The 7,764-nt window shown below is 36.8% G+C and overlaps 1 long non-coding RNA gene across 1 annotated transcript; it reads right to left on the bottom strand.

Annotated features, from left to right (window-relative positions):
* Positions 1-3,261: 3,261 nt before the first annotated feature.
* LOC126688228 (uncharacterized) lies at positions 3,262-4,946 on the bottom strand. Its single transcript, XR_007644208.2, has 3 exons — positions 4,764-4,946; positions 4,604-4,680; positions 3,262-3,336 (listed from the first exon to the last, which is right to left on the bottom strand). It is a non-coding gene; the product is annotated as an uncharacterized LOC126688228 (long non-coding RNA).
* Positions 4,947-7,764: the final 2,818 nt, after the last annotated feature.

Genomic DNA, 7,764 nt, shown 5'->3' with positions numbered 1-7,764 from the left:
TAACCTAAAATTAACTTAAAAATAGCAAAAATACGCACAGTAACTAGCAGTCAATTAACAAATTCAGCACAAGTACTAAAAAACAACATTAAAAAATGTCAAAACTTTAAGAACCCACTAACCAGACTCATGATGAAATGATTTATTTCTAAAGTGGGTGTATTCCTTGTTCAAGCATTTCATCGAATACTTGATGTGCATCGTTTTCTTCCATTATTGGCTGCCTTATAGTATTTATTTCAATCTAAAAAGCGAGAATTCTAACTGAGTTTGTTAAAGAAAATTCTTGGAATTAAAACAAGTATATTGAAAACGCACTTATGGGAAGAGAGGACGTCTAGCTATACTTGTTATGCAGCTCGTTGTGGCAACATAACTCTTCAACCCATGAGGTAACATAAACGAACGAACTCAGATGAACCCTCATATTTTTAGGACCCATCATAAAAAATCCCAATGAAAATATCCCACCACATCACACCACAACTATTCCTGCGTACGCTTGAATAAACCAAACACCAAGTCTACCATAAAGCAGCAGTACTACTGCCTACAATGACGACAACTGGTTGCATTTTCTTAGATCGAAATTGACCCCTAAGAAATTGAGAGAGAGGTCGAATAAAGGTTGGTTTTTTAGTTATAATGTTGATGGAAGGAAAAGCGGGTGGCTTAGAGTGGAGAAAGTAAGGTACGACAATAAATTACAGAGAGGAGTGAAAGTAGAATTGGGAGGAAGAAGATGGAATGACCAGATAAATGAAAAAAAGTAGAAAAAAGTCCTTCAAATTATTTTCAAATATAGCAGTAAGTGATGTTGAGGTGGCATGCAATTAACAATTCAATCGATATTAAAAAGGACCAATCTCGTAGATAATGGTGTGTAGTTCACATTCTAACGGATGTTAAGAGAAGGACAGAAAATATATGTTCCTGATAGTGTAGGGATAGATTTTACACTTTTTTACTATAGAGACTCATTCTGGAAAAAAGTTATAGTGTAAGGACCTAAATATGCGTTTGGCCTAAAACAGAGTAAACATGCATCCTAAATACAATTATATAGCAATTATGAACAGTATGGCATAATAAGTGATAAAGATATGATTGGGTCCTTAAAAGTACCGTTCTGAGTCCTTAGCTCATTTTTTGACGATCCGGATGTGATATCTAGTTTCATATCAACGCGTAGTAGCTTTTTATTGAGTAATTAAAGCATCTAACTTGTTTTTCAGGACTGGAACCGATTAATTTTGTGTATGTGTGCACCATAAGTCGGCCACACATGTATTTTTCTAGAGTTTCTACGTATTTCTAGAGTTTAATTATTGTCTATTGCCCCCTGGCGCTAGGCTGTATTAATATTCTACTAGTCGTAAACCCGCGCATTTGCGCGGATTTAAATTAATATTCAATTTAAATATTAATTTATTTAAAAAATATATAGAATATGTGAAAAATTATAATTTGCAAACTAATAAAATAAATAAATGAATAAATACATACTATAATATTCCAGCAATGATTTTTTTTATTAGATATATGATACATTTTTTCTACTTTATAAATTTATATTCATTTTATATTATAAAATATAATACAAAATATGTGCTTAGTAATAAGGCCTAATGTCTTAAAAAAATCCCGACCTTTTAGTCCGTTTTCAATCATACCCTGACGTTGAAAATTTGTCAATTTTACCCTATTTTGCATTTTTGTGTTTCAATTGTACCCTGAAAAATTAAATTAACGTCTTTTGCGTTTGGAAATTTGTTTAAAACATTCTCCATGTCTCGCATATATTAATTGTATATTTTTAAAATTTATTTAAATTTAGTTAAATTAATTAAGAATTTAAATTAGTGTTAATTTGATTATGGTTTTTAGTTAGTTTTTAAAAATAAAGGACTTATTTGTACTTTTTTGAATAAAAAAGAATTTAATTTCATGTTTAGACTTAATTAATTGAATGATTTCATCATTTAAGTAAAAAAATTAACAAAAATTAAAATATTGGGGTACAATTGAAAACGGAAAATTAAAAAGTGGGTAAAATTGACAAATTTTCAACGTCGGGGTGGAACTGAAAAAAAAATTAAAGGTGAGGGGTTTTTGAGTGATTAGGCCTAATAATAAAGGGTTGCAAATTTATTCTTTCTTTTATAAGACTTTTTTGGATTATAAAGTACTTGCACTAATTATGCAAAAATCTGTTCAAAAAAGTTTATTCACTCCAATTATTACACACTCTATTTGATATAAATTTTAGGTCAAATAGATTTAATTGCTATAATATGGACGTTTGCAGCTGAAGTAAGAATGAATAATTTATCTTAAAAAAAAATTTAAAAAATCCATTTTTGTCACGACCCATTTTCATGAATCGCGACCGGCGCTAGGGTATGGGTAAAGAAATACCGAAACCCGTAGCTAGCCTTTCAATTAACAAAATAAACACATAAACCTGCAGAAAACCAATGCTCGGGGGCAACCGAGACTTCAGCCTAAATCTAGCAGTTATAATATTCAACACTTAATATAACATGCTTATCCAATTCCGAATCTAAAATAGATTTATCATAAACCAATGTAAATAAAATAACATGCCAAAGCAATATAACCAGTCGAACCAATCCGACAAATTGTCTAATAATAATAAAGACGTCTAGTTACTACTGCGGTCTAAGAATAAAACAGTTTTACAGTTTATTAAAAATAAAAGGAACCTCCGAGAAAAGTAAATGCGGAGATCACCAGACTCTCTCAGATCATAACCCTGGGAAAGATTTGGAAAACAACGGGGTCAGATATACTGAGATGAGTTCATACCACTATTTACATTTATTAAGTGGAAAACCTTTAAAAACGTTTAAAACATTTAATAACGATATTACAGATAATAGTTGGAACCCTAATCCACAATTCTAAATAATAATCATAATCCAATAGGTCTGGTCCCGAGAGCTGAGCTACACCGAGTTACCACTGACCACACTTATACCAGAGTCCCGAGAGCTGAGCAACACCGAGTTACTCTACCTGGTCCCGAGAGCTATGCTCACACCGAGTTACCACATTTCCATATATACCTTACCCAGATCAATACCGGTGCGCACGCAGTCCTAATGATGCCCATTAGGTAGCATGTTCCAACTAAGAGCCATAATATAAAAACAGTTCGAAATATACGTACAGTATATATATTTAATATTAAAATAACAATTTACTTAATAAAGCGGTAAATAGTAAATATAAACTCACTGCTTGCTAATCCACGTGAAATACCGGCAAGCAACTAACTCTGGTTCGCCTCTGAAGCACGAACAGTAGACGAGTCTAGACAAATAAAATAATTATTAAAATCAGACCCTAACTCTAAAGAGTACTAGACACCACATAGGACTAGCACATATAACATGTCGGAATAAACAATCCAAAGCACACACAAATATAACCAATAGGTAATAAAGCCCAATTAAAACAAGTCTATTGAGTTCCCGCTTAAAATCCAATTCATAGATATTATTTAATAACTTTAAATAATAAATAATTTCCAAATAGTGGGTTAGCCGAGTTACCAATAATTACCAAGCTAACCTCACTGGTCGGGTGACCCAAGTCTAACCCGACTCAAAACAATTATCAATATAAACCCAAGTTTATATTTATAAAATAAATTAACAAAATAATAATCCATTTTAAAAGCGGAACTCAATAACTTCAATTTCAAGTAACCCAAGTTACAACCCCAAAAACTCAATCATATTAAGTTAATAAAAGTTTACGGACTAAATCGTACTTTTGCCAATTAGGGACTAAATTGTACTTTAGTCAATTTGATATCCGAAATCAATTTAATTGCTTTTGTTTATAATTAAAACAAAACATAAAATTACTAATTAAAAACTTAAGTTAAATAAGTTTTAAAACGTTTAGGGACCAAATTGTAATTTAGCCAATTTAAACCAATTTGAAATTTGAATTTAATTATAATTACCCGAGTAATTATATTAGCTAAATTTATAAATAGCAATCGTTTTCAATTTAATAACTATAAATCAAATCTAAATTCAAAAGTTAATATTAGACAATTGCTAAATTCTAACTTTAAGGGTTTAGTTGATTTGGTCAAAATAACTCAAGTAATCAAAATGGCTATTAAGCCATCTTCTCCATTTCAAAAGAAAAGGAATTCCCACCCTTGCCTAAACCTATGCTGCCATTGCCGAACCTTACCAACCTTCTATGTTTCAACACCAAACTCAACCCAAAATACATAAGCAATCATAAGGGATCACTATAATCACCAAGGATGGCAATAAAGCCATGGATCCTATGAACTTAGAATTAAACAAAGCAACACAGTAACTTATAATAAACGAAACCGAGAATTGTGAACATGACGGTTACGAAACTATGGATTCAATCCACAACCGAAAGCTAAATACAACTAACTGGCATTCCATGATTCACAATCATGATCTTAGCAAAATCAAGCCACAAGAAGAAGAAGGCATACGGCAGAAACAAAAAAACTAAAACAGAAATTATAAAGCTTTAAAACGTAAACCGTACGGCGATTGAAACGAGATCGATTACGTACCGTTTAACAAAACCGAGATAGGGAATCGAAGGTACATGAGTCTAGAACGTCTGAGATCAAACGGTTTCAGTTTCGATCTAGAAACGAACACACACGGATCAGAAAACCGAAAGGTGTTTAAAACAAGTAAACTGAAATTCAAAGGATCAAGAATACTTACTGAACAGCGATCTTTGGAAGGTGATAACAGCTTCGATAAACAGCGAAACAACAAGAGGAAAACGGCTAGGGTTTCAGTGATGAGTGGTGAAGATTTTCTGTTTAGAAGTCGAGCTGATATAACGAGAGGAAGTAGGTCGAAAATAGGTCGGAAGTGGGCTGGGCGAAGGGGTCCAAAAGGACAAACTGTTCTCGAACGGGAATGGCCATTTTTGGCCTGATCCCGTTCGAGAAAGGGCATGGTCTCGAACGAGACCAGGCCTGCAAATGGATTCTCGTTCGAGAATCCTTGGATTCTCGAACGAGAATCACAAATAATTTCTCAGGTCTCGATTGAGACCTGAGTTAACCAGAAGTGGTTCAACCACTACGGTTGAACCACAAACCAAGAAGAAATCCCTTTTTTTTTTAAACCGAACCAAAACGAATCGAACCACGAAAATCTACGAAACTTCAAATACCCCTCAAAACACATCCGGAACCACGTCGGAAATTAACAAAATAAATTTAAAATTTTACGGGATATTACATTCTCCCCAACTAATTAAAAATTCGTCCTCGAATTTAACACGATAGGCAATTCACAGTAGAACAACACATAACACAAGTAAAATCATAAAAGTCACAGAAATCAAGATATTGTACCTCACGGAAATAGAAAAGGATAGCGATTCCGCATATCCAACTCGGTCTCCCAAGTACACTCCTCTACAGAATGATTGCGCCAGAGAACCTTGACCATCGGAATCTCCTTGTTCCGCAATTTACGCACCTGCGTATCAACAATCTCAACTGGCTGTTCCTCATAGGACAGCACCTGGTCAATCTCAACACTCTGAGGCACAATCACGTGCGAAGGATCAGAAATGAACTTTCTCAACATAGAAACGTGAAACACAGGATGTACTAACGACATGTCTTGCGGTAGAACCAGACGATAAGCCACAGCTCCAATCCTCTCCGAAATCTCATAAGGACCAATATATCTCGGTGCCAACTTTCCCTTGACGCCAAAACGAACCACGCCTTTCATAGGCGAAACCCGAAGAAATACGAAATCACCAACCTGGAACTCAATGTCTTTCCTCTTCGGATCAGCATAACTCTTATGCCGACTAAAATCAGTCTCTAACCTCCGCTTAATCAACGGTACCTTCTCTGAGGTAATCTGAATAATCTTCGCTCCCGAGAGTTTACGCTCTCCGACCTCTTCCCAACAGATAGGAGATCTACACTTGCGCCCGTACAAAGCCTCATACGGCGCCATCTCGATACTCGCGTGGTAACTGTTGTTATAAGAAAACTCAATCAACGGCAAATGAGTATCCCAGCTACCCTGAAAATCGAGAACACACATCCTGAGCATATCCTCCAACGTCTGAATAGTCCTCTCAGACTGACCGTCAGTCTGAGGATGAAAAGCTGTGCTGAAATCCAACCGAGAACCCAAGGATTCCTGTAACGCCTTCCAAAACCTCGAAGTAAACACAGAACCTCTGTCTGAAACAATAGAAACCGGTACACCATGCAAACTGACAATCCTGTCGATGTACAACTGAGCCAACCTCGAAGCAGTATACGAAACCTTAATCGGAAGGAAATGAGCTGACTTGGTCATACGGTCAACTATCACCCAAATGGAATCGTATCCCTGTCGAGTACGTGGTAAACCAACCACAAAATCCATAGCAATCCGCTCCCACTTCCACTCTGGAATAGGTAGTGGTTGCAAAGAGCCAAATGGTCTCTGGTGCTCCAGCTTCACCTGCTGGCAAGTCAGACACTTAGAAACATACTCAGCGACATCCTTCTTCATCCCGCTCCACCAGTAGGTACCCTTTAGATCATGGTACATCTTAGTAGAACCCGGATGAACACTATAAGAAGACTTGTGCGCTTCCTCCAAGATCTGGTCCCTCAAACCATCTGAATCCGGAACACACAATCTCGAACCATGTCTCAGAACACCATCCACAAAAGTAAACTCAGAATTTCCATCCTGCTGAACCTCCTCAATAATCCGTTTCAACTGTGGATCCTCGGCTTGTAAAGCTTTGATCCGATCAATCAAAACAGGTTGCACTTGAAGCTGTGCTAACAAACATCCAGCCTGAGAAATCTGCAAACCATAGCCCGAAGTTATCAACCTGTGCCACTCTCTCACCATGGGTCTACGCCCAATCTCCGAAATATGAGCCAAACTGCCCGAAGACTTGCGACTCAACGCATCGGCTACCACATTAGCCTTACCAGGATGGTACTGAATAGTACAGTCGTAGTCTTTCAGCAACTCTAGCCACCTCCTCTGTCTCAAGTTCAACTCTCTCTGATCAAAGATATATTTCAGACTCTTATGATCAGTGAAAATCTCACAAGTAGCACCATACAAATAATGTCTCCAGATTTTCAGCGCAAAAACCACAGCTGCCAACTCTAAATCATGAGTAGGGTAATTCACCTCATGCTTCTTCAACTGTCTGGAAGCATAGGCAATCACCTGTCCATGTTGCATCAGAACGCAACCCAAACCAATCCGAGACGCATCACAATACACTGTGAAACCGTCAATGCCAGAAGGCAATGCCAAAACCGGAGCTGTAGTCAAAATCTCCTTGAGCTTCTCAAAGCTCGCCTCGCACTTGTCAGTCCACTCAAACTTGACACCCTTCTGTGTCAGTTTAGTCAAAGGTGCAGATATTCTGGAGAAATCTTGCACGAACCGACGATAGTAGCCAGCTAAACCCAGAAAACTTCTGATCTCGGTAACTGACCTTGGCCTCTGCCAATCCATAACCGCCTCAATCTTCTTCGGATCAACCTTGATCCCATCTTTCGACACCACGTGTCCTAGAAAGGTAACCTGATCCAACCAGAACTCACATTTTGAGAACTTAGCGTACAACTGATGCTCACGCAACGTCTGTAGTATAGTCCTCAAATGATAAGCATGCTCCTCCTCACTCCGAGAATAGATCAAAATGTCATCAATGAATACGATAACA

This window comes from Mercurialis annua, linkage group LG6 (genome assembly GCF_937616625.2).
Source record: "Mercurialis annua linkage group LG6, ddMerAnnu1.2, whole genome shotgun sequence".
In the NCBI taxonomy this organism is placed as follows: Eukaryota; Viridiplantae; Streptophyta; class Magnoliopsida; order Malpighiales; family Euphorbiaceae; genus Mercurialis; species Mercurialis annua.
Note: the sequence above shows the minus strand (reverse complement) of the source record. Positions and strands in the feature narration are given on the sequence as shown.